The sequence below is a fragment of the Phascolarctos cinereus genome, unplaced genomic scaffold (assembly GCF_003287225.1).
Source record: "Phascolarctos cinereus isolate Bilbo 61053 unplaced genomic scaffold, phaCin_HiC Scaffold_9;HRSCAF=440, whole genome shotgun sequence".
Lineage (NCBI taxonomy): Eukaryota > Metazoa > Chordata > Mammalia > Diprotodontia > Phascolarctidae > Phascolarctos > Phascolarctos cinereus.
This window is the reverse complement of record NW_027556402.1, coordinates 137,126,876-137,153,852: the sequence shown is the minus strand read 5'-3', so window position 1 is coordinate 137,153,852 and position 26,977 is coordinate 137,126,876. Positions and strand designations below refer to the sequence as shown.

Here is a 26,977-nt window from a genome sequence, read left to right as displayed (position 1 = left end):
GTATTGAGGTCAAATACCCTAGAACTATGGGTGGGCCCAGTCTCAGAGGAATAAACTATGCTAATTCTATTAGGCAGTAAAAACATGACTTTCAAGGACCACTATAATCCCTACACCCAGGAAGGATACAAAGAGGGAATATACGGTTCTAGGGAGTTTTATGAGGACACATTATCCTTAATGTTATTATTATAATCAAAGCAGCTAAGTAGTGCAGCAGATAGGACACTGGGTCTGGAATCAGGAAGACCTGACTTTAAATCTATCTTCAGGTAATAGTTGTGTGACCCTGGCTAAATCACTTAGCCTGTGTTTGTTTCAATTTCCTCAACCATAAAATAGGGATAATTATAGCACCTACTTCTCAGGGATATTGTGAGGATCAAATAAGATAATATTTGTCAAGTGTTTAGCATGTTGCCTGGCACATAGTATACATTTAATAAATGCTTGTTTCCTTCTTTCCTATATTAAAAACTTATAATGGATTAGAATCACCAATTCATTAATCTTGTTTTAGGACAGCATTTTAAGACCTTATTTTGAAAGTAAGTGGGAAATATTGAAAAAGTATTGTGCTATGAATAGAGTCAGAAAATCTGGAGTCAGATTCAATCCTGTTACTACCAAACAATCAATTAAATAATAATAGCAGCAGCAACAATTACAATAAATTATATAGTTCTTTAAGTTTTTAAAGTGTTTTATAGATATTATATCTTTTGATTCTCACAACAATCTTATGATATTGCTGCTATTATTATCCCCATTTTACAGATGAATTTTTTTAAACTTGTAACCCTGAGCAAGTGACATAATCTCTCTGAGCTTCAGTTTCCTCATGTGTAAAATGCCACCTGGGCAGCTAAGAGACACAGTGCCGAAACTGGAGTCAGGAAGACTTATTTTCCTGAGTTCAAATCTCGCCTCAGACACTTACTAGCTGTGTGACCCTGAACAAGTCACTTTCTTACCTGCAAAATGAGCTGGAGAAGTAAATGGCAAAGCCATCTTTGCCAAGAAAACCCTAAATGAAATCACAAAGATTAGACTGAACAAGAACAAAAATAAATAGCACCTACCTCATAGGGTTAGTGCAACTGTCAAATGAGACAATGAGATAAGTGGAGTACTTTACAAAGCTTAAAGCAGTATATGAATCAGAGCCATGATTATTGAGACAATCATGCAAAATAGCATGTACATCAGAAATAAAATACTCATAATAAAAAGTGGTTTGTCAATAATGAATAAATTTTTTTTTCCTTTTATTCAAGTTTTCATGGAAATTTACTTGATATGGGCAAATTTTTATTTTTCTTGATCTTGTTCTATACCAGTAGTTTTTATTTGGATTTTTTTTTTGTTATTGTTGTTGTTTGTTTGTTTTGTTTTGTTTTAGTTAGGCAATGGGGTTAAGTGACTTGCCCAAGGTCACACAGCTAATAAGTGTTATGTGTCTGAGGCTGCGTTTGAACTCAGTTCCTCCTGAATCCAGGGCCAGTGCTCTATACACTGTACCACCTAGCTGCCACTATACCAGTTGTTTTTAATGTGGCATCCATAGAAGGGTCTGCAAATATGGATGGGAAAAATATGGATTTATTTTCACTGTCCTCTAACTGAAATGTAGCATTTCCTTAAAATAGGAATTAAAAATAAAACAGACATTCTTTTGAGGAATGGTGCTTAGGCTTTCCCAGACTGTCAAACATGTGTAAGTAAGGCTACTGAAGATCTATAGAAAGGCATTTGGTGTTTATATCACTATTTAGCTGGTAAACAGACTATAAAACATCAACATGATATTGATATTATATTGCAATATAAATACAACAACAAAAATTGTTAAAAGAACTCAGGAAACAAAATAACACCAGAAACTTTCGTTTATCTTAATAGCAATTGAAAGCAAAGGTAGAAGAGTTAAGGTGATGAAATAAAAGTAGATCAAAAAACAAAAATGATCCCAACATCAGACAAAAGTTTTCCTACAGAAAGAAGCTTGAGAATTGTAAAAGTCAGATGTAAGGCAGAATCCCTAAAGAAGAAGGATGTGTTACAATTCGGGGTCTGTCTGAGTGACAGAATTCTCACTCAATGGATCTGTAAGTTGGATTAAATGAAAAACAAACAAACAAACAAAAAGCTTGCGTACTGTTAATATAATTAACAATATAACTTTTACACCAAGGGAGATAGCTAAAACTAGCTTCTCTGAAACATTTGAAAGCAGTGGTACTGCATGAGGTCTATAATTATTGCCTCAAACACTTCACAGTGGCACATGATTGCTGGTTAAGGCACATTACCAACTTCCTCTCAAACATATATATGTGAATTTACATCCTGTACACAAATCGTCATATATTTAATATCAAAGAGAAGAATTTCAGTGACCTCTCGAACTGTAAGTCAGTTTTATGGTTTACATAATTTATAGAAAGAATTCACAGTTTGTATAAATATACATAATACACACACACACACGTATAATTCATTGACCCAGGAGCAAAAATGGTATTCCAGGAAGTCCTAGGATAGGATGAAGTATTTATTATATATTTGCTGATAATTGAACAAGCTTTCTTAAAGCTTCATAACATTTTTGATCTTTTTTTGAACGATCACAATGCCTTTTACTCATTTCTGCATTTGTGTTTTATTGATTCAAGACATACATATAAAATAGCCACAAGAACAGTATGAATGTGAGAGTAGTTTATGTCCACATGGAAACCTGTTCCGTATTGGAAACATACCACTAATACATTAGTGTAAAAAACAAGTGATATAAAATGTGTGATTTTTCTGAGAGGTCCATTTTGCCTTTGCCTAGACTCAAATTCCTTATTATGTCTCCTAAATAAAACTAAGCATGGCTTCCAAATTAAAGAGGGAGTCAATCCAAAGCATTTTATTAATTGCTTTATGTACATGAGTCATATCAAGCTATGTAACTCAATCAAAAACACATGAAATGGCTCTTTTATTTCATAGAATCTTTATATAAAAACTCATTTGGACTCAATAAATGATTTTTTAAATGTACTCTAAGAAAAGATAGTGAAAGGAAAATTTGAGCCCAAATCCTGAAATCATATTGAATCAATGAATGAAAATAACACAAATATCTTGATCTGCACCAGTCAAGATGTACTAAATATATCAACAAGTGAAAGCTCTGGCTGAATACATTAAGAAACTTACAGACATCCTAAATTCTAGATCAATGAAAAGAATACATTTAAAACAATTAACACCCACATATTACCAGTCTTAATTTATACCTTGGGAACTGTAAAATGGACCATAACAGATATAGAAAGTATCTAACAAAACTCAAATAATATAACTGAAACACAGGGTCCATCATCAGCCTAAGGCAACTATATTGTTGTTCAATTGTTTCAGTCATGTCTAGCTCACTGTGACCCCTTTGGGGTTTTCTTGGCAAAGATATTGGAATGGTTTGCCATTTTCTTCTTCAGCTGATTTTACAAATGAGGAAAGTGAGGCCAAGAGAGTCAAGTGACTTTCCCACAGTCCCATAGCTAGTAAGTATTAAAGGACAGATTTGAACTCTGGAAGATGAATTTTTTTGACTCTAGGATTAGAGCTCTATCCACTATGCCACCTACCTGTCACTTTCTATTTTGTTTGTTCTTCATTCTTGAAGAGGACCATGACATCAGGGAGGTGAAGCCATGACATGCAATTGAATTGGATGTAAGTGAGGGAAGGCTGTGCAGTCACCGGCTTCACTTTTTCCTCCAGAATTATCTGGGTCCAGTGGTGAGATAAAGGTCAGGTGGACTGGAGATGGCCCTGGCCTTTTCTATAGCAATTATAGAATGGATATTTAAACCTTGATTAACAAAAATGAAAGAATATTATTGGCAGATATTTCTAGAGCATATATTATGTAGAAGGGAAAAATATTTTTCAAATAAGCTGTCACTGCATTGAGCAAAAGTAAAGGCTGATAATAAGAATATAACACTAGATATGTCCAATGTAACTGAAAGAACCTCTGGATGGAGCCATAAAACGGCTAAGATCCAAGAACAAAATGAAAAAGCAATCCATAGGTGACCACCACTTGAATTGAACCAACAATATGTCAACAAAGAAAAAATTTAAAAACAAAAGAAAAGAAAATCACTGGGTCATGAGGCTATGTTTTTGGAAATAGAGGGGTTTAGGAGGACAGTGGTTGAGGAGTGAGTCATCGCCATCTAAAATTAAAGGAATTTTATTCTTACATAGTCCAGACAGTGACTGATGTAGATTATATAAAGCAACTGTGCAGCACATCGTAGAAAGTTGTAAAAATTTATTCCTATTTAATATTTATCAAGACAGGACTTCATGGCTAGAATTATAAATCAAAAGCTAGCTATCTTTTACAGATTGACAGATGACATATTCATAGTATAAATATTCAACTCATAACATTCCAGAAAATTCAATTAAAATACTGTACCTGTATCATGGCATCATTACAGATAGAATTATTTCCTATAATTCCCAAATGTAATATTGGTATATTGAGAATAATATTCTAATAGGTATAACTATATCAAATACTCAAATTTTTAAAAGCTATGTGCAATGAAAAGCTTTCAAAATTTAGAGACCCTCTAGAAGAGATCAAGTCTATATGGAAACAGGACGAGGACAAAAGATGGTTTCAGTGACCCTACCAAAGATAAGCTTATATCTCAATACTTTTATGCAATTACACAAACCAGGTCTTTAACACACCTGAGTAATAGTCATTACAACATTAAGCATAATAGCATTTATGTAGTTGAGATTTTGCAAAGCATTGTATATGTCAATTAATTGGATCCTCATAACAACTTTGGGAGGTAGGTGCTATTATTATCCCCATTTTACAGATAAGGACATTGAGGCTGAGAGTAGGTGTTTCTGACTCCAAATCCAATACTCTATCCACCACCCCATCTAATTATCTCTACAAATTAACAATAAGATAAAAATTCATTTCACTGCCATTTCTATCTGAATAATATTAAAAATAAACAAGACAGGATTGCAATATTAATAACAACATAAACAAAGATGGTAAATAATAATCATAGCTATCAATAGTCATTAAAACAATTGAAGTTTTGCAAGACTTAACAATCTCCTTTCAGCTCAGAAATACGCCTGTGATGCAGATTCCCCATATATTATTGTGTCTGCTTTACAGACTAGCAAATTTAGTCACACAGACAATAAGTAATTTGACCAAGGTTATACAACTAGTAAACTTCAGAAGTGGGATCAGAATCCAGGCTTTTCTTGAATTCAAGTTTGGGTCTCTTTTCCAAGCACCATTCTACATAAAATTATGACTCATACTAGCCCTACTGTAAATTTTACTGAAAGAGCAAGGAAACATTCATAAATTAAGGGAACGATATTAAATAATGGTAGCCTACAGTAAGCAATTTTGAATGTATTCTTTGGCATTACTTTGATGTTTCATTGTTATTGTAACTGTAAAGAGAAACATTTTTTTTTTGTATTTCAAGAAAGAATCACCTCATCCTAGTTGGAAATTTAAGTTGTAAGATTTTTATTGAAAACAGTATTTGTCTGATGTAGTTAAAGAACAATTTTGCATTTTTGGATGACCTTGTCATTTGAAAAAGCATTGCATTTTAATGAGATATCATTTTAAAGACCTCTGGAGTAAATTGAGTTTACTGAGATATTTTTTAAGAGTAATTACTTACCAGAGGTTGTCAGAACACTGTTACAATCTCAACCTTCTCCAGGGTAGATAACTGAAAGAGTATGAAATGAATTAGAGCTTCCACCATTAATGTTTGATAGGAGACAGTAGTGAAAGAGATGGATGCTCATATAATCGACATTCTTAACATTTAGGGCTGAATAGTTAAATGCCAGAAACATAATTTTGAACAAAATGGCAAGACCTGACTCAATAATATTTAATGAGGTGCAGACTTTATGTATGAAGAGATTGAGCAAAAGTAATTTCACAGCATTAATGAAATTATTTAAAAATAGGTTTAATTATATTCACATTATTAAGAAGTTTTTATTCATACTATTACTCCTGAGAATAATTACTTTCAACCATTGAAGACTGAGTTGCATCATTCCAAAGATGACAAATATATTTTAACAAATACATATTTCCAAAACCTCATTCTAAAAAACAAAGTCACCTTGACATTACCTGTGACCTTGGACTAATCATCCTACCTTGTCTTTAAAATGAGATTGTGAGATTAGATGACATATAAAATCCCTCCCAGCTGTAAAAATCCCATCTTCCTAGATTTTTCACACTTAGCAATGCCTAAACACTAAATAATTTATTGCATTTTTGTCTAAAGTATTTGATGTTCTGTAGATTATTTTTTAAAATTTCATTAGACTATTATATGTATGTATGCATATATATATGCATATATATATATACATACACATATACCAACACTGCAATTATTTAAAAATACAAATGATGTCCTTTCTAAATCATGTACATGTAACACATTTTATTTTCAATTAATACTCTCACTTCATTACCATCAATATCAAAAGCAGTTCAATCAAATCAAAGCAGTGCACTGAAATACCTCATTTTCACAATTCCTCTTTGGCAGTGTGGTTCAGGTCCTGATTTTCCATTCAGAGTAAAACTACTGCACAGCAATAAATTATAATGCAATCCATGTGCTGTATCATAGCATAATACCCTTTGCTTTTATCTTTCTTAATCTGTCATTCTCAATACCTTGCCTCTATGGAACAAATTAAACACACACACATAGACACACATAGACACACACAGACACACAGACACACACACCTTAATACATAACTACATAATCCAGCAAAATATATTCCCACATTGACCATGTCTTAACTTATGTATCTTTTTGAATTTTACATCTGTCATCTCTCTGTTAACAAAGGAGTGGCATGTTTCATCTTCATTTTTAGGACTCATGATTTATTATTGTGTCAAATAATTCTAAAATTTTTCAGTTAGTTGTTATATCATTTTTATCCCATAAATTATTGTCCTTATCCTGCTCAGTTTTCTCTGAATTTAGATGCATTCTCGAGCTCAATGATACCAATTGTTATTGGATGATAATATTGTGATAAAGTTTTGTGCAATGGAGCAAAAATATAAATATTCAAATCTTTAACCTGTGTCCATAATTTCATGTAAGATATATGTTATAATTCAGAAAGAATTGACTAAAAATATGTTGGAAGACTTGACCTGGAGTCAGGAAAACCTGGGTTCAAATCTTGTCTCTCACACTACCTGCACGATCAAAGGCAAGTCACCTAATGTTTCTGTGTCAGATTCCCTTATCTAAATATTTGTTGATCAACAGACTCACCTGTAAAACAAGTAACTTAAACTGAATGGCTTCTCTGGTCCCTTTTAGCTCTAAATCTATGAACTTATAAACTTTTGTCTTGAATATATAATGAAAACAACATATGTTATCTACATAATTAAGTAGCTAATTAGGTGATTCTACGAAATATTGCAGTGCAAAAAGTCAATAAGATCTAGTGCTGGCCCAACTTGCTTTCCAATAATAGTGTATTATTGATTGTAATTTGAAAAAAATTTTGGCTAAAAATTACAGAACTCTTTAATCATCACTTTTATAAGCAATTTTTAAAAAGTAATCACATAGTCCAAGATACCAAGCACTGGTAGCAGTGCTATTAATTATTTCCAAGATGGTCACTTTTTACTTTGCTAACAATTTAATGTAGTTCAATTCGACAGACATTTACCAAAGCCCTAGTAAGTGAGAGACGTTAAACTAAACTAGTCACTGGACAAGATAAGTTGTATTAACTGGTATTTACTCAATGCTTTATAACTACACATCCCTTTACATGTTTCCTTTAATTCTTACAACACATTTTTAGGTAAGTAGTTATAGTATTGTGTTATTGTTATAATTCCATTTTTACAGATGAAAAACTCAAGTAAACTGAGACAACCAAGAATTTCCAACTGTAACAGAAATAGTTTGGGAAGAGGAAGCAGTAGTTTTGAGAGAAATAAGGTGGCACAGGTATGGAGCAGAGGGAAGAGGTTACCAGCACAAAGTACAAGGACTCTATTCTATGGCATGTGGAAGAATCTAGTGGCAACACATTGAGAACCTGGACTGAGATTGCAGAAGCATGATTACAACAGGAAAAGGGGCAAACTATTATGGGTTAAAATCCTGTCTCTAATCCTTATTACCTTTGATTTCTGGGGCAAGTCATATAACCTCCCTGGGCCTCAGTTTCTTCACATGTAAAATGAGAGGATGACATTATTTGGCCTCTTGTCCCATCCATCTCTAAATCTATGATCCTTTGATCAGACAGAGAATCCTTGGTAGACAACCCCAATGTCTGATAAACTAGTAGTGAGAAAGAAGCTGAACCTCATAGGAAAAACAAAGTCTAACCACTTCCTTAAAGGAAGTGTGCTTTCCTTATTGTTGGCATACATTTGCAAAGCCCCATTTGGACCTTACTAGTCACATTCTGGTAGTTTGTAAAGGTTGAGTTATTTGTATAATAATGATACTATGTTAGTAAGTGGCAGAATCTAGAAGAGCTAGATCCTTGGTTTTTGGATCCCAGATCTTAAGATATGGGACATACATACATACACACATACATACATACATATCTATGTATATATGTATACATACATACATACATACATATCTATGTATATATGTATACATACACACATGTATATATTGTTCTTCAGCTTTGTAAATGACATATTAATTTAATTTTCTTATATTAGTCTTTTTACCTTCTGCTTCTCTGTCTGTTTTCCTTCTCATACCATTTCCATTTCAATCATATAGGTGTTCACCAAGGTTCTATGCATATACCTTTTATTCTTTTCTCTCTTCACCCTTTATCCTTTGGCAATCTCATTTTCTAACAGGATTTTAACTACCATTTTTATGGAATGATTTTCTAATTCATAATCCATTCCTGATTTCTAGGTATGCTGGCAGAGAGTACTTTTACAGTCTTCTAGCCAAAAGACATAGAATACCAGTAAAGCTGAAAGTGAAAATATGGATGTGTGTGTATACACTTATGCATACATATATCTGTATCTGTCTATCTATCTATCTATCTATCTATCTATCTATCTATCTATCTATCTATCTATTGGCTTTCTTCTGACCCATAATTGAGCCAGAGTCCCCTCCTTATTTGCAGTTTCATTTCTCACAATTACAAAGTCTATTTTTTTTTTAGAGAGAAAGGCATTTAATGGGGGCCATGAAACAAATGACTTCTTAGTAGAGTAATGAATACACACATATCTAGTTACAAGTTGAACTATTGAGCACATGGGCTTTTAAATAAATAAAATTATTAGCTCACCAGAGAACACACAAATCTATCACAATGTTATACCTAAAGATAATAGTGTAATTTTACATCAGTCCTAATGGAGCTTTGCAAATGTATGCCAACAACAAGGAAAACACACTTCTTTTAAGGAAGTGGTTAGACTTTGTTTTTCCTATGAGGTTAAGCTTCTTTCTCACTCAATTATGGGTCAGAACAAAGCCAATGTGACAATAAATTCATATCTTGTACAGACTCTCCTTTTGTTTTGCTTATAATTTCATCTTTCAGAAATGGAGAAGGATGTAATAATCCTTCTTATTTTGTACCTAATTTGGAACAATAAAGAGATATTACTTGGTAAATTGGACAATATAGAGACTTAAGTAGGAAATGGCCTAGCTATTTTGGAGTTTGTCCTAGACAAGAAAGATAAATTAAATTCTAATTAATTAGATTAAATAGATATTTTTTCCTTCAAAACATTCCAAGAACTCCATTTACCAAAATTTCAAAGGAATTGCACCAAGAAAAGATGACTAGGTTAACCACCATAATGCCCCTGACTGCCAGGCAAATAGTCTTGGAGCAAGACAAAAAAGGCCTGGGGGAGCTGTGATTTTTCTCTAGATTATTATATGTTAATATTAGCAACACAATTACTGGTTTCTTGACATCAATTTTCTGCTGCTTGTGTTATATATCTCTGAATCTTGGAATACCAAAATGTCTGAATACTCAAAATCTGTAATTCCCCTAAAGGGCAAAGGAAAAGAGGTCATTAATAGGTTGGAGTGTAATATCAGAAACAAATTGTATGCAAGAGGTGCCATTAATGATGTCATCAAAGAGATGCATGATGAGGGAAAGAAGTGAAGAATATCAAAGGTATTTACAGAGTTTTAAAATTATGGAATATTGAGAATTTAGGATAGTATAGGTAGTATGAAGAGTGCTGAATATGGAGTCAAGAAAAAAATAGTTTCAAATACTTCCTTTGGAACTTACTGATTGCCCAACCATGAGTAAGTCAAATCATCTTCATGAGCCTCAGTCAATTTTCTAAGGCTATTGTTTGAGATCTTTGTTTGTTCCCCATTAATGAAAGCACATGTCCTTGAGATTTAAAAGTTCGATTGGCCACATTTTCATATAAAATCAAATTTAAAGGATTTTTTCCCCATATTTTAAAGTCGTGTCTTCCATAAGTATTTGACATTTTAGGATCCTCCATTCTCTAGACTCCCAATATCATTATTTGATGTTGTAAGACATAAAATTTGCGTTTGTGGGGCAAAAATTCATTTTCTCACTTTTAGAAATCAACAAGAAAACGTGGTTCTTCCAAGAAGTTTTGTCTTTACGTAAAAATTTTGTATTCAATTTTTAGTGCGTTTGTATAACTTTCCTTTCAAAGAATTATCATTTTAAGAATAAGATCTATAATGAGGAGAAGCTGATCAATATTGCATCAACATGCTAGCTGATTTTAAATGGCTTTGTAAAAAAAATAGCAAGAGGTTTCAGATGTGTTAAACCATAATATCCACGTCTTGGAGCCTTTGTAATGGTTTAATTGTCCTAGAAGAGAGAAAGAATTTAAAGATCTAAGTTAAATTTATCCAATCTAATTAAGTGTTCTTTCATAATGAATTACCAATTATCATTAGATATTTTTTTTCATTTATGCTTTCAAAAGTAGAAAGGAACTTTTAAACAGTAAGGAAAAAAAATTGGTTGGATTACCTATTGTTAAAAGTGTTCCCCATTGAACATATTTTCCTTTACCCCATTTATTTTGCTTGATATAACTTTAAGAAATTCCTATTTCCCTGGAAAGAGTTTTAGTTCATTCATTTAGACTTATCTGTTTTGACTTCTAGAAGCATAGGATGCACGTAAATAAGATACAATATGCAAAAGAATGTGATCTTGTGGCATTGAGTCATGTGGCTTAGAATTAAGACCCCTAAATACTAAATTGTTTTCTCCCACTCACCACATGAGTTAACTTACACAAGCCATTTAACCTCACTGAGCTTCAGTCTCTGAATGTGCAAAAGGAGGTGTTTGTCCCAACTGATCTTTAACATACATCCTCTTCAATTCCAAAATTATTCTGTTTCTCTTTCAATTATCTTCCTTAGAAAGAGTATAATTATTTATACTCTAGGTTTGATGTGATGGTATGTGATGGTATGTGATGGTATTTGTGACCTAGTCTTGTGACCTTGTCTTTATTCCTTCTAGTTTTCCTAGGGCATATTGTACTATGTCCATTTATGGCTTAATGAATAGTAAATATCCTATTCCTTACATTTCCTCCACCATTTCCCAATTATCCTTTAATTGATATATCACATTCAGATACAGGTCTAGTTTGCTAATTTACAGAGATTTTCAATGATTTAATATAGTTCCCATGATTTTCTTCTTCAAAATGTTAGTCATTATTTCCCCCCCAATATGGTTCTCAGTGCTTCCCCAAAATTGATGCAACATCTGGTGTATTAAAGATTCTGCCTGAAAAATCTGTTTTACTTTGTTTACTTTTTTACTCATATTCTGAGTTTCCATAAGTTGAAAGATCTGAAATATTAGTTTTATATCAGAAGTGTATTTTCCTTTTTTCTACTGTAATGTAAATTTCTACCCCTCATGTCATATTTGTTGTGTTGTTAATTGATTTACTTCACTGGCCTCTGTTTCCTTGGTAACGCCTGAAATTAGGACTTTCAGGAAGACTTTTTGAAAGTGTTTGAATTGGCATATGCTGCCACTTTTCAGTGTGATTTAAATCCTTGTGAAGTTGGACAGTTTCAGTAAGTGTGATTTGAAATGTCTCCTTGATGTACTTGGCATATTCTTTCATTTCCTCAAACAACACCTTAAAAAGAATTTAGAATGATTTTAAATTTATTCTAAGTACCCCCCAACATACCTGACCCATTTCCTGTTAATTTACCTAAAGAAATAATAACTAACATGCATATAGTGCCATGAAGTTTGTCAATTACTTCTCATACATGAACTCATTTCACATTCACAATCCTGTGAGGTAGCTACTATATGTATTACTATATCCATTTTAAAGAGTAACTGAGCTTCAGAGAGGTTAAGCGAATTGTCCCAAGTCACATAGGCAATAGGTAGATAGGAGAGATCTGAAACTAAGTCCACGCAAAAGGAAGTCTAACTCTCTAGCTACTATTTCATATTGTAACTAGATGCAAATTTGCTTTAGATATGGTGGCTTTTTCTATGAGGTTGTCAGTTTTCACCATTATGGTTTTTCTCCTTTTGCAAGCAAAGGATTAAAAAAAAAAGATAATTCATTTAACTTATATAGCTGTTTTAAAGGATAAAATAAAATATTACTAGCTATGCCAGAAAATAATCAAATATTTCAATGATTTGACAAACTCTTCCAAAAGGAGTGAGGGGCAACCTATGCTAAAAAAAACCCTGGAATCAACTATGTGATCATTTAATATTTTCATTTTTTACTTCAGAAGGCATAATCACTATTTCATAGACCTTTAAAAGAGGCAGCATGACAATGAGCCAGTAAGGCCTGGGTTCAAATCCTGCCTTTTACTCTTTATTTTCTATTGTCTTTTTAAAAATCTCTCCTACTTGTCCATTAATTTATTAAGTCAATTTTTCTTCTTCTCCAATGAACTAATTCTGAAACACTGGAAGAGTTTCTGAAAATGGCAAAAAAGCATATATGACTCAAAGGAAACTAGAAGAATAAAATAATTTGAGAAAACATAGAGGTGCAGCCAAGATGGTAGAGTAAAGGCAGGGAATCCCCTGAGTTGTCCCCCAGCCCCTCCAAAATCTTTAAAAATGACTTTAAACAAATTCTAGAGCAGCAGAACCCATAAAAAGATGGAATAAAATAAATTCCCAGGCCAAGTCAACTTGGAAGTTTGGTAGAAAAGGTCTGTTGCACGAGGGTGAAAAAGAACTAGGAGCAGGCTTCAGGGCAACTGAATCAGTAGCAGTAGTGGCAGTTTCCAGACCTCTCAGCCCACAGATGCCAAAGACAACTTAGAAAATCAGCAGCACAGGTCACACCTGGTAAAAGTGGTACACAGCTCAACACAGACTGTACCAGCAAAGCTCTGGCCATAGCAAACCAGGAGCAGACCTTGGAAGAAACTGAATCAACAATGTGGCAGAGGCAACAACTGCTTCTGGAGCTCTCAGCCCCTTAGACGGCAAGTGTGTTTAATAACTGGTCAGAAGGATATTACAGAGGTCTCTTTGGTAGCACTGAGGCAGGACGCTGTTGTTTTGCTGATGCTCAGATTCAGGTCACATGCCTGGGTAGCAGTCCAAGGGTAAGGAGGAGAACTAGAATAGCAGAACTTGTGGCCACAGTGGAGGGGGGACCCTCCTCACAGTTCCAGGACAGAAAAGAGTACTTGTGGTTGCTCACAGACTAAATCTCAGGCCAGGAGAGTAGTAAACACCTCTCCTTAGATCATACCGCCTCGGAAGGACAGAAAACTTACAGGTCCCTAGAAGTATCTCTGAAAACAGCTGCACAAAACCCCTGAAGCTTGGGATGGTACATCCTTCACCCTAAAAGCAGAGTCCTGCCTGAACAAAGACTTAAAAAGTCAATTAATAAACTGGGAAAATGAGCAAGCAATGAAAAATAATTCTGATTAAGGTGACAATAGTAACAAGGAATATCAAACACACACTCAGAATAAGACAACAAAGTAAAAAGTCCTACATCCAAAGCCTCTAAGAAAAATTTGAATTGGTCTCAGGCCATGGAAGAGCTCAAAAAAGATTTTGAAAATCAAGTAAGAGAGGAGGAGGAAAAAATTCCCATGGAGCAGGGCTGCTATAGTTCTTGAAACAACATAGCTTCAAAGCATGTGTCCTATAGTGGACTATGGGCTTTTGCGACAGAGCACCAAGGTTCAAATGCCAGCACTGTCATTTTGTCGCTCTGTGCCTTCATTTCTTCCTTTATAAAAGAAGAGAGGTAAATTATAGAAAGCCTCTAAAATTTTTTTCTAGATCTAACAATGTTCTAAAGACTACGAATCATATCATTCTTTTTCCTTCTGATTCCAGGGAATATTCTCCATCTATTCAAAAACCGACAAAGCACCTTAATTTCTCCCTAATTACTTCTTTCAACAATTGAACAGATTTATTCAAATCTCTCAATGCTATCAACTATTTTTGCTAGCTATCAACCTTAGCTAAATTGTTAAGTCTGTGGGGAATGTTGGAATTTTTAAAATTCTCAGTCAAGCATTCTCTTGGGTAATATCATTACCATTCACTTGGGAAGAAGAGGAACGAGGAAAATGTTAGAACACTACATAGTTTCTTCCTTGTGTTGCTAGAGGAGAAACCATAGGTAAAACAGGGAGAAATGGGGACTAGACCTGCAATTTCATTACTTTAGGTTACCCCTGGGTGAGAAAACTCCCCCTGCTAATGTGGGTTAACAATTTCTCTCTATTTTCTTAGAGAGCTCTCTAGAGCAGAGGTGTCAAATGACTGACTGGAGGGACTCATGCCTGAGTTCCTCTGAACCAGATTGTAATATATTTGAGAAATATTTAACAAATAACTAGATAGAATAAGAGACAGATCATGTCAGTATGCAGTTTTTTTAAGTTATTATGTGGTTCACAGGGAATTTTAAGTATGGTTTAGTGGCCCCCATTTTTATTTGAGTTTGATATCATTGGGCCCTAGAGATTTTAGGAGTCAAATGATTTCCTCCAGGTTATAAAATCAGTATGTGTCAGAGGCAGGATTCTTTTGGACTTCTCCATCATGACACAGGAACCTAATCATCTGTCTAGATCTCTTCATCCCTGAACTTATACCTCATCTCTACTTCCTGACCTTTGAGTCTTCTCACTCTGATTGGAGAAATCCTCCCAGAGACTTCCTTTAAGGAGGGCACCTAGGCCAGCCACTGTTTTTTAGTTTACTTTGGTATTTTTTGCCCTTTATTCAATTATAAGCTCCTTAAAAGCTAAGGCTTTCTTTTTCCTTCTTTTTTTCTTTCCTTTTCCCCCATTCCCTTCCCTTTTCTTCTCTTCAACACCATTCCTTCCTTCTTTCTTTCTTTTTTAATCCCCAGCACTTAACACAGTACCTGACACATACTAGGTGTTTAATAAATGTTTATTGACTGACTCATTTTGAGACCAGCTCTTGTAGATTGCTGAAAAACATCTGATTGATCAAGAAGGATCACTGATGTCATAAGGGCACAATACAAGTAGAAGTTGAAAAAAAATCTGGTATGGTTTTGACAGAAATTAACCACCATAAGATGTGTATTATAAAGGGACATAACTCAAACTAAAGATGCAATATGATTTATTTTTTTTTACAACACTAGATGACATAACAAGGATTAGATTAACTTCTGTTTGAGAGCAGATAGTTTATTTTTCTATTGGTTTTTACTTAGTTTTCAGACTCCTTTTTAAAAATTTTGAGTTCCAGATTTTCACCTTCTTTCCAGTTCCTCCTCAACCCATTGAGAAGGCAAGCAATATGATGTCAATTATACATGTATAATCATGCAAAACATTTCCGCATTAGCCATGTCACAAAAAAGCAACAAAAATGAAGAAAGTGTAAAAAAATACTTCAATTTATACTCAGATTTCATCAATTCTCTCTCTAGAAGTAGATAGCATTTTTCAACATGAGTCTTTTGGAATCCTCTCAAATCAATGTGTTGTTGAGAGTAGCTAAGAATTTTATAGTTGATGATTGATATAATACGTAAAAGAATTTAATAAAAAAGTATACATAAATTCCATATTTATTTCTATTAAGAGTTTTTCTGTAAGATGTCATTATCAGTACTATCTAATTTTTTTCATACTTTTTACTCTTCAGACTCAGAAGTTCTAATTAAGAATTATGTTTATAGTAATCTACATGTAAATATTTAAATGTAGCTGCGAGCTCAAACATATTGATGTTCCTTTCACTGATGCAGATTGCAATTCTTTTTTGCTCATCCAACCTGTGTGACTCTTGTCCATTACCTTGTGTGAGGTCATGACAAGGTTCCACCTAAAATTCTGGAGCTTTACTGCTTTTTCTTAATATTACTAAATTATTAATGGAGCACATAGGCAATTTATAAGTTACCCCTTGTTCTAACTTGTGAGCAGCCCATCTCAATTTTTGTATTTCATACTTTAAAAAATGACAGCATTTCTTCTTCTTCTTCTTCTTCTTCATAGTTCCTTATTTGTAATGGGATACAGCTTGTTCCTATATACCATGTACTTCTCTATTCTCCTCTTAGTAAACCAAAGTTTTCTACAACTATCAACCATATGCTAGTACTCATAGATTGTTATTAAAGAAGATATGTCTTTGCTTCAGGGACAAGTTTTCCATCATTAAAAGCCCTAAGTAAATCTAATGTTCTCCTTTTATTCATTTCTTAGGCCAGATAATTATTCATTTTTAATATCTTTATGCCTGTGCATATACATATATGTGTGTGTATGCATGTATGTATATACATGCATATGTATACATATCAATCAATCAATAAACATTTATTAAGTGCCTACTATGTGCCAGGGACTGTGATAAGTACTGAGGGTACAAAAAGAGGCAAAAAAATAGTCCCTGCCCTCAAAGACCTTACTATATAATGGGGAAAGCAATGACATATACACACACACACACACACACACACACACACACGCATATATACGTATATGTATGTGTATATATGTATATGTATGTATATGTATATATGTATATGTGTATATATATACATATATAATATGTGTGTATACATATATGTGTGTATGTATGTGTGTATGTATACATATATAATATGTGTGTGTATACGTGTGTGTGTACGTATATATATATGTGTGTGTGTGTGTGTATACACACAGACACACACAGCAAACTATAAAGAAGATAAATAGGAAATCATTTAAAGACAGAAAGCACTGTAATTAAGAAAGTTTTAGGAAAAGTCTTGTAGAAGGTAGGATGTTAGTTTGGACTTAAAAAAAGCCAGGGAGGTCAACTGTCAGTGTGAAGGATGAAGACCATTCCAGGCATGGGGGACAGCCAAACAACATGCCTGGAGCCAAGCAATGGAGTGTCTTGTTCTTGAAAGGCCATTGTCATAGGATTGAAGAATATGTGTTGGAGAGTAAGATGTAAGGAAACTGCAAACTTAGGAGAGGAGTAGTTTATGAAGGGCTTAGAATGCAAAAGAGAGTATTTTATATTTGATCTTGGAGGGAATAGGAAGCCACTAGAATTTATTGAGTGTGGGGGTGACATGATCAGACCAACGTTTTAGGAAAATCAGTTTGGTAGCTGAATGGAGAATGTCTTAGAGTGGGGAGAGATTTGAGGCAGGCAGTTCCACTAACAGGCTATTGCACTGGCAGGTGTGAGAAGCTGAGGACTTTCACTAGATCAGTGGCCATGTCAGAAGAGAGAAGGGGACATATTGGAGAGATGTGGCAAAAATAAAGCTGCAGACCTTGGCAAGAGTTTGGATATTAAAGGTGAGAGATAGTGAAGAATCTAGGGTTATTTCCAGTTTGTGAATCTGAGGGACTAGGAGAATGGTCACCATATGAGACTACCAAGTGAAGTAGTACATATAGAGAAGACAAGAGGACCCAGGGAAGAACCCTGATGGACACTTATGGTTAGAAGGCATGATCTGGAAGAAATTCCAGCAAAAGGGGCAGAGAAGGGATGCTCAGATGGGTAGAAGGAATACCAGGAAAAGTGTGTCTCAAAAACACAGAGAGAAGAGAGTATCAAGGAGGAAAGAGTAACCAACAGTGTGCAGAGAAGTCAAGGAAAATATACTTTGAGAAAAGGCCATTGAGTTTGACAAAGAACTTTGGAAAGAGTTGTCTCAGGGGAATGAGGTTAGAAGCTAGATTGTAAGATGTTAAGAAGATAATGAGAGAAGAAAAAGTGACGGCACCTGAAGAGGTCTAGAGGTTTGGGGTGCTGGAATCCCAAGATCATGATGCAGGTGCTGCCTGAATGAATTCAACCCAAATCTTCTTTCAGCTAAAGGAAAAGTTTATTAGAGATAACTCATATAGGCCAGACCCTTAAGGAATCTGAACATTAGTAACGCCCATTGGGACAAGCAGGCATGAGAAAAGCTTAGCCTTTTGGGCATGAGAGATTCTTAGTGTTTGAATGGGGACCAGGGTGGATCTTATATGCACTGAAGCAACTTTGGGTGGCCAGAGCAGGAGGCTGGGAAAAGGGTCTAGGTGCAAATTCCCATTGGAAGGTATGAGAGATTGAATGGACAATGGGAATACATAATGAAGGGAACTGAAAGGAAGAAGTTTGAAAGGCATTTGCATAAGGTCAAAAGGTGGAGCTAGGGCTTTCAAAGAGAGGTAAGGGAAATCAATAAGGAACCTAAAAGTTTAAGGGCTTTCTGGGGCTTGTAGACAAGTGGGAACCAGATTCTTTTTAGATCAAGGGGCAAAGGAACATCAGAATAAGATCAAAAGGTAGGGCTAGGGCTTTCAAAGGGAGATGAGGAGCTGGGCCCATAGAGCCAGATTCCTTTTGGGGCAAGGGGCGAAGATCTCAGCTTGGACCCACACCCCATCAGCATCTATTGTAGACAGCCTTTTCATGGAATTTAGCTATAAAGGGCAGAAGAGAAATAGGGTGATAGGAAGGATGAAAAGATCAAGTGAGAGTTTTCTTTTCAGGATAGGGAAAACATGTGAGTGCTTATAGACAGTAAGAAATAAGCCAGTAAAGAGGAAGAGAATGAAAATAAGGGAAAGCATGGGGATCACAGAGGAAGCCATTTATTGGAGGAGACAGGATGGAATGGGATCATTTCAACAAGCAGAAGAGTTAACCTCAGTAAGGAATAAGGCACTTTATCATGGATGGGAAGGAGAAAGTGGCAGAGGGCAGATAAATAATAGAGGGTAGAAAAATAAGAAGAGGGTAGAAAAGAGTAGTTCATAGTGAATGGCCTCTTTTTTTTCCCGGTAAAGTATGAGACAACATTCTCAGTTGAGAGAGAGAGCAGTGAGAGGGAGCCATGGGAGACTTGAGAAGGGTTTATAAAAAAAAAAAAATTTATAAGAGCCTTTATGGAGAGTGGGGTAGTAAATTGATAAAGGAGGTATAGCAGGTTTGCCTAGCAGCAGTGAAAGTCCAGTTGAGGTTATATAAATATACATTTGTAGTGGATCCAGTCCAATGTCTCTGTGATTGTCTCCATAGTCTTTTAGCTGCATATGCGTAGGTGGGAAGGGACAAATGATGGGTGTGATCCAAGCCTGAGGCTTAGCTTGGCTTGAGTGGAGATAAGATAAGGGATTTAGGAATTCAATAGAGAAAGACTGTGTAGACTTAAATTGGTTCACCAAGGAGGAACACTGGCAAGAAGAGACATTAACAACTGTAGGTAATGGGAGAGGATTGAAAGGTTTAGCAATTAGAAGTCATAGTATGGAATAAGAGTAGCATTAAATAAGGGAAGACAGAGTGAGAGGTAAAAAGCCAATATGTGTTTATATGTGGTATACACATATATATGTATTATATGTGGTATGTATATGTATGTGTATATGCATGCACATCTATTAATGATAATATTTCTATAGTGTAAAATTAGATGGATAATCTTCATATCTTTATTTTGTTTTTTATGTGGATGACTAGACCAAACTTTTGAAAGGTTATAAACTTTGTCTGAGATACACCACCCTGTTCCAGGAATAGAGTTAATCAACACAGTGACAAATCATGTTTTTGTTAATTTTTAACACTCAGATTTTCAAATGGTTGTGTGATCTCATTGATTCATGACTTCCCTTCAACAATGTAATTAGTAACATCTATACCTACTAATCCTGTTCAACAATATAATTTTTTGAATGATGTAGCAAAATGTGCTACTTTTATCAGGAAGTTTCAGTACCTTTTTGTTGTGTCTAGGCTAAAAAATAAATTCCTATATTTAGTGATTAAAGACTTTCATAACCTGGCTTCAATCAATCTTTTAGATTTATTTATTCATATTACTTCCCTTCACACATTACATTACAAATGGTCTTTTGCTCTTCCCTTTACAAACCATTCTGTTTGTCATGTCTTTTCCTTTGTACAAACTGCCTCACATTCCTAAAGTACTTCTCAGTCCTTGTCCTTCCTTCTTGTAATGCCTTGATCCCTTTATGGCTCAGGTCAAGTTCTCCTTTCTTTTATAGGTCTCTTCTTGATCACTTCAAGTTTTTAGTGTTCTCTTTTCCCTTTGAAATTGGAGTCAAAGAATCCAGGTTTGAATTCTGGCCCTGTTACTTACTGTCTGTATCACCCTGGGCAAGCCGTTTGGTCTCTGTTAGTTTTAGTTGCCTCATTTATAAATTGTTTTAATATTAGAACTAAGGTCCTCTTCTACTAGAAATCTATGATCCTATGAAACCAGGTCAAGGCATCTCTCACCCCCTACATCAGCACAATAAAGACAGTTTTCTCCTTTTAATTAAACAACAAAAAATACTGGTTACATTGATTCTTAAAAATTTAATATGCAAATTTAAATATGGTTGCAAGTGTTACAAGGGTAGTGAATTAGGGCTACCGACCTAAGACTATGATAACCCAGTTTAAGCAAAAAGTAGAATTGACTTGTGTTGTACAAGGGGTCATCTCTAGTAGAAGACACTCTTGTCTTTTCATTTACAACTTTGAATATTAATATTTTGTCAGCACCACTACTTAATAGTGCAAAAAAATTGTGCTTTTTATATTCATAACTCCTCATCACTTGCTAAGTTTCAGTCTGTCTTTTAAGTGAAAATGAAACTACATAATACATATAAAACAAGTAGGAAACACTAAAACTAATAATTAAACATTGCATTTTTCTACTTATGTATGTCATTGTTAATAACATTATATGTCATTGTTAATTAATCTTTTTAAATCATCCATAGTTTTAAGGCATTATTTGGAGTTTTTTGGTATACCTTCCCTCTATTTCTCGTTTCAGGTCATTCCTATATATCTCTATGTAATCAGTATTATTCTTTTCTCTATAATAGCATCAGCATTCATCAAAGCAGTCATAAAATAGTGCTTTAAATGGCCCTTAAAACTTCTCAGTTCAACACACATGGTTTTCCTTTTTTCAGTAGCAATCAATACACTGTATTCCATTTTCAACATTATACCACTTAATTGACTGGAAACCCTTAACTAGCATTTGCAGAAAAAATAATCATATGGGTCACAACATTTTACAGAAAAATGTGGTTATACAGAGTATAATACTATACTGGCATTTTTGGGTAGTTTATATTCTTACAGATAAAGCTAAAGATGGAAATTTTCTTTGATTTTGTTTGACTACATATTAACTATATGTTTTAGTCAAAGTGTGGTTTATCACCATAAGTAATGGAATTAGCTGGATAATCATATGAATAATGTATTCTGCACATTCAATTTGAACATTTATGATTCTTTTTTTTGTCTCTATGAGCTGCAAGATAAAAAGTCTGTTAAAAATGCAAAGTATGACACACTCATATTCAAATATTCAACTTCACAAGAACAAGATGGGGAGTATGGCTGGAGAAACGTTCACATGAAAAAAGTCCAAAAAAAGTGCAAACTCAATATGACCTAACAGAGTGAGATGATAGTATATACTTAGGACCCTTTAAGCAGAACTATAACACTTTTTAAAATAATTGTTTATAGTAACAGCAATATTGTAGTAAGAACAACTTTGAGTATTATAAATATGCAAATTAACTACAAAGGACATATGAAGGAAGAGCACCCAGAGAAAGAGCTGATAAATAGAAGTGTGTCTAGAGTTATTTTACATATATATATATATATATATATATATATATACATATAGATAGATAGATAGATATAAATAGATAGATAGATAGATATACATATATACATATAGACATATATATGTATGTATGTGTGTGTATATATCTATATATACATACATACACATATATGTATATGTGTGTGTATATATATGTGTGTGTGTGTGTGTGTGTGTGTGTGTATATATAATTGTATCTAATGGCAGCCACCTTTGGGGCGGGAGAGGCAGAAAAGAAAAAAAGGGAAAAATATATGATAATTTAATTGTATACTTAAAAGGAAAACAATTTGTACAAAATAGATTTGTAGTTTCATGTACAATCATCTTTTTTTTCTATTCCACTATGTTATGGAAATGCTTATTTTATTTCTTAAGTCCAGAATAAAATAAACAAAAAAGTAATATCCAAGGTGAGAAAGAGATATAAGGTTTCTAAACTATCTCTAGAGTGATATGTTAAGTCCTATATAAGTCCTATATGCCATATTTTAGAAAACCAGTCAAGTTCTAAGCTCAAGTCTAGCCTCTGACATATATTGACTGTGTGATCCAGGCCATGACACTTAATCTGTCAGTGTCTCACATAACTTTTTCAGGTTATAAGGTAGATAATAGCTGTTTCTTTGCTTTGGGAGAGGGTATTTCTTAATTGGAAACCAGTAAAATCAAGTGAAGTTAAAAAACTAACGGTACCACAATCGATATTGGAAGAAATATAGATTTGGAGGTGGTGAGATCAGTTAGGAGACTAGTACAGTAACTTAGTGGTAAGATGATTATATTAGTATGGGGACAATGAGAATGGAAAGAAAGTGAGGGATGCAAGAAACATTATAAAGGAAGCACTGCCAGATCATAAGCAAGTCAAGGGAGAGGGAAAAGTCAATAATCTTTAAGTTTTCCAGTCATGAAAAATTGGGTTTGGAAAACTAGTAGCAATGACAGAAACAGAAAAGTTAGAAGAGAAAAGAATTATGCAGTAAAATGATTGAGTTTGATTTTAAACACTGGTTTTCAATAGATGGTGGTTTAAGTGCCCAGAAGTCAGTTAGAAAGTCAGGACTGGAAATCAGGACAAAGGTAGGGGTGGGAGATGAAAGATGTTATAAATATCCTTTTTGGAAAAGTAGCTTAAATGAAAGCAAAATAGATGAGAACTTCAAGAAAACAGAAAAAAAGTATTATTTGAGTGAGGAAAAAGGCCAAGGACTAAGCTTGGGATGGGATGGGTGTGGTAAAGATTAAAGTGAAGCTTTCAAAAGAGACAGAAAGAGAAGTGTCAGCTAGGAAGACAACCAGAATGGTTTAGTATTTTGGAAACTAAGAGAGTTACAATAAAAATGTAAATGGTCAATAATGCTGAAAGCTGAAGATGAATCACTGTCTAAGAGAGGTTCTTAGACAAACAGTCTTGGCTCACAGTGCCCTTATTTTTTCAGCAATTTTTTTTTCACAATGCCTAGACCTAATGGCTCTGCTTATTGAGTGGTTGTGTCCAAATAATTTGATAAGTATTTATGTCACAAAAACTTTGTAGCTGTTTGAGAAATAATTCATATTAGTTGCAAAAATATGTATTTCATTTTTAAATAACCATAATAACCACACTTACTAATGTGACATGTATGCCTGTTGAGTGTTGCAAAACTTCTCAACTACAGAGTCAGATTGGAAATCAGTATGCTCATTTGCTGTTCCACATTGATTTCATGCAGCATTTGCTTTTTATCATAGCAACTTCTGAAAACCAAGTTTTCCCAAAATATCACAAATGAAAAAAAATTAGAAATTACTGATATTATAAAAAGTACGAACAAATAAAAACATATTTCAAACATTTGAGAATGTCATCAAAACGTGATTTAATGAAGAAGGTGCTAGTTCATATCTTGAGCTAGTAGTTCTTGTGGTGTCTGACAGATGAAAGATCTTGAATGTTTCTGTGTTATCCTCAAACATATAAAATACCCTGTGCTTTGCTGTGAGTTAGCCATGGAGATCTGAGTTACAGTGGCATACTTATTGAGAACCATATTTGTAAGAATTAGGCATAATGAACATGCTGACTGGTTGCCCTTATATTTGGTAAAGTATTTTGTATTGGAAATGCAATCTCGAGGCTGAAAAATTTTAAGGTATTGACTTCTTTCAAGGGACAGGCTATCAAATTAGATAATATATGTACAGTTGTTTGCAAATCTTAAAACTCTATTTGAATGCTAGCTTTTATTTTCTGTACTCAGGTAGTCACTAAGTCCTATTAAAACATCCTTTGCAATGTCTTAGCTATCATTACTTTCTTTCCATCTTCACCACTGTAATTTTAGTTCCATCTTCTCTATGTTTAACTTTCCTCATCTTTGAAATAAGGAAGGTAGACTCCATGACCTTCCTTCCAGCTCTACATTGTTAATCTTAAAATCCTAGTTGGGAATACAATACTGCCTTCCTAACTGATCTTTGAAGTTCTAAAATTCTTTATTTTTCAATACTTCTTACTTTATTTTTTACCACTTTGAGTATCTAATGACTAGATAGTAATTAGATAGGAATAAGTAACTATCCTGTGATTTTCCCTAATTGCACATCTTAGAATACTGCAGTCTATTAAAAATTTAGTTTGAGAATTATCTAAACCCAGTAGAGAGGCACATGGTGACAACGATCAGGCTGTCAATACATTACAAATAAAGAAACATGTAGGAGAAGTAGTATAAAGTATATTACCAGAGAAATATGCACTCTCCAAAAAAGATCCCCCAAATAAGTTATAATAGTAAAGCCTCTCTTTCTCTGTCTCTGTCTCTCTGTCTGTTTCTCTCTCCTCAAAACAATAGAATAGGAAATATTATTAGTGAAGAATTATGTGTATACAAATTTAGAGCTATATGGAACTTTAAAAATCTCATTTAGAGGTGTCAAACTTATGGCCAGCCAGTGTGGAGGGAACTAGATTGAAATGTAATTGGATAATGCTTAGCAAAGCAAATAAAAAATACATCAAAAAAAAAAGAATTATATGTGCATCAAATGGGGTCATTGCACTGGCATTTTTGTTCATTCTTTTCTTTTTCGTTCCTTCCTTTTTGATTAAAATGGAGAATTCAATTTGAAGAAGGTAATGTGAGAAAGGAATACTTTTCCCCAGAAATGATTGTAACATGAGCACATATGACATCAATAAAACATAGTTTTAAAAATAATGGGCTTTTTAGGTAGTGAGAGTAAGGAACAACCAATGCATAGCCTTTATGTAATGTATGTTAACCCCATAAAGTTAAAGTGTGAGGAAATCACCCAAGCCCCAGAACACTGGATGGATTCACTATTTATGGGAAGGTGTGAATGAGAGTGATAGAGGACATACATACATGGATAGATTGCAATTTGAATCATTGGAAAGGGTAATTGAAATCTCATGCCTTGTTGCATAAACTAGAATCTACCACAATATTGGAATAAGGAACTGAGATTCTTTAAATGTGAAGAGATCATAGAGAAGTAAATCATGTTTTAGTTGGGATCATTCATTCTCAGTTCTTTAGTGAAAATTGTTATTTGAAACTTTAGCCGATTTTGTTTTCAAGAATGACTGACACATGCATCACTATAACAAAAATTTCTCATTTGTGTCTCACAATAACCATTTGCTGTTGATAAGATATTAGCACTCATATTTGTCTCATGAAGAAATTGAGATGCTGAGAGCTTATATGACTTAAACATATCAATAACTAGGATGATTCAAAGATAGTATTTGAATCTAGGTATTTTTCACTCTAGGCATGAACTCAAGATCCTTTATCATCTTCATTGCTCTTGTATGAAAGCCTTTATACCTGTATCTTCCTTGTCCATGATCTTTATAGGCTTACCCCTCTCCCCTATACACCATTTTCACAATCTTTTCTTTGAATTCCTGATTTCCTTCTAGGATCAGTACAGGTACCACTTTCTATCTGGTACCTTCCTTGGTTCTATTTCCTCCATCCTCACTTCCTAGTGTTCTCTTCTTGTGAAACTATATTATATATAATTATCTAAATAAAAAGGTACTACTTCTTTTTGTCTTTGTTTCCCCAGTGCCTAGCACAGTGACTTGAATGTAACAAGAATTCTTGATAAATAGTTGTTGAATTGAATTGACTCCCAGACACTTTTCTTAAAGAAATAATCCTGCTATTATTAATGGAAAGTTGTTATGAAAACATAAAAACATAATCTGGAAAATCAAAAGTGCTTCCATACATGTTTATTAAAAATAAATGAAATAAAATGAAAGGGAGAAGGTAGGTCATGCTAAGTAAAAAAAAAAACAAAAAAAGCTACTTTATGGATTATGAAAAATAAAGGTGTCATAAGAAAACATATGGCACAAAGGTACTTCCTCACTGTAGCAGGCATGGTTGAGTAAGAAAGAAGTCACTTTTTCACATTTCTAGGATTCTTTAGTGAGATTTTTTTAAAGTAAAGAAAGGGTTTGTCACAGATAAAGAGTGATGAGTTGCAGTTTTGGGTGCATGAATGATAGATCTAGGAATGTAGCTATTACCTAGGATAGGTAACTGCAAAACACAAATTTGTCTTTTTACTGACGTCTCTACTGCTGAAGTAGGGATTTCATTCAATGGTGCTATATAATTTGGGGAACTTTGAAAT

At 34.0% G+C, this 26,977-nt stretch overlaps 1 pseudogene; it reads left to right on the top strand.

Moving 5' to 3' along the window:
- The window catches only part of LOC110217452 (NADH dehydrogenase [ubiquinone] 1 beta subcomplex subunit 8, mitochondrial pseudogene), a 69,496-nt pseudogene that overhangs the window by 11,380 nt on the left and 31,139 nt on the right, over positions 1-26,977 (top strand).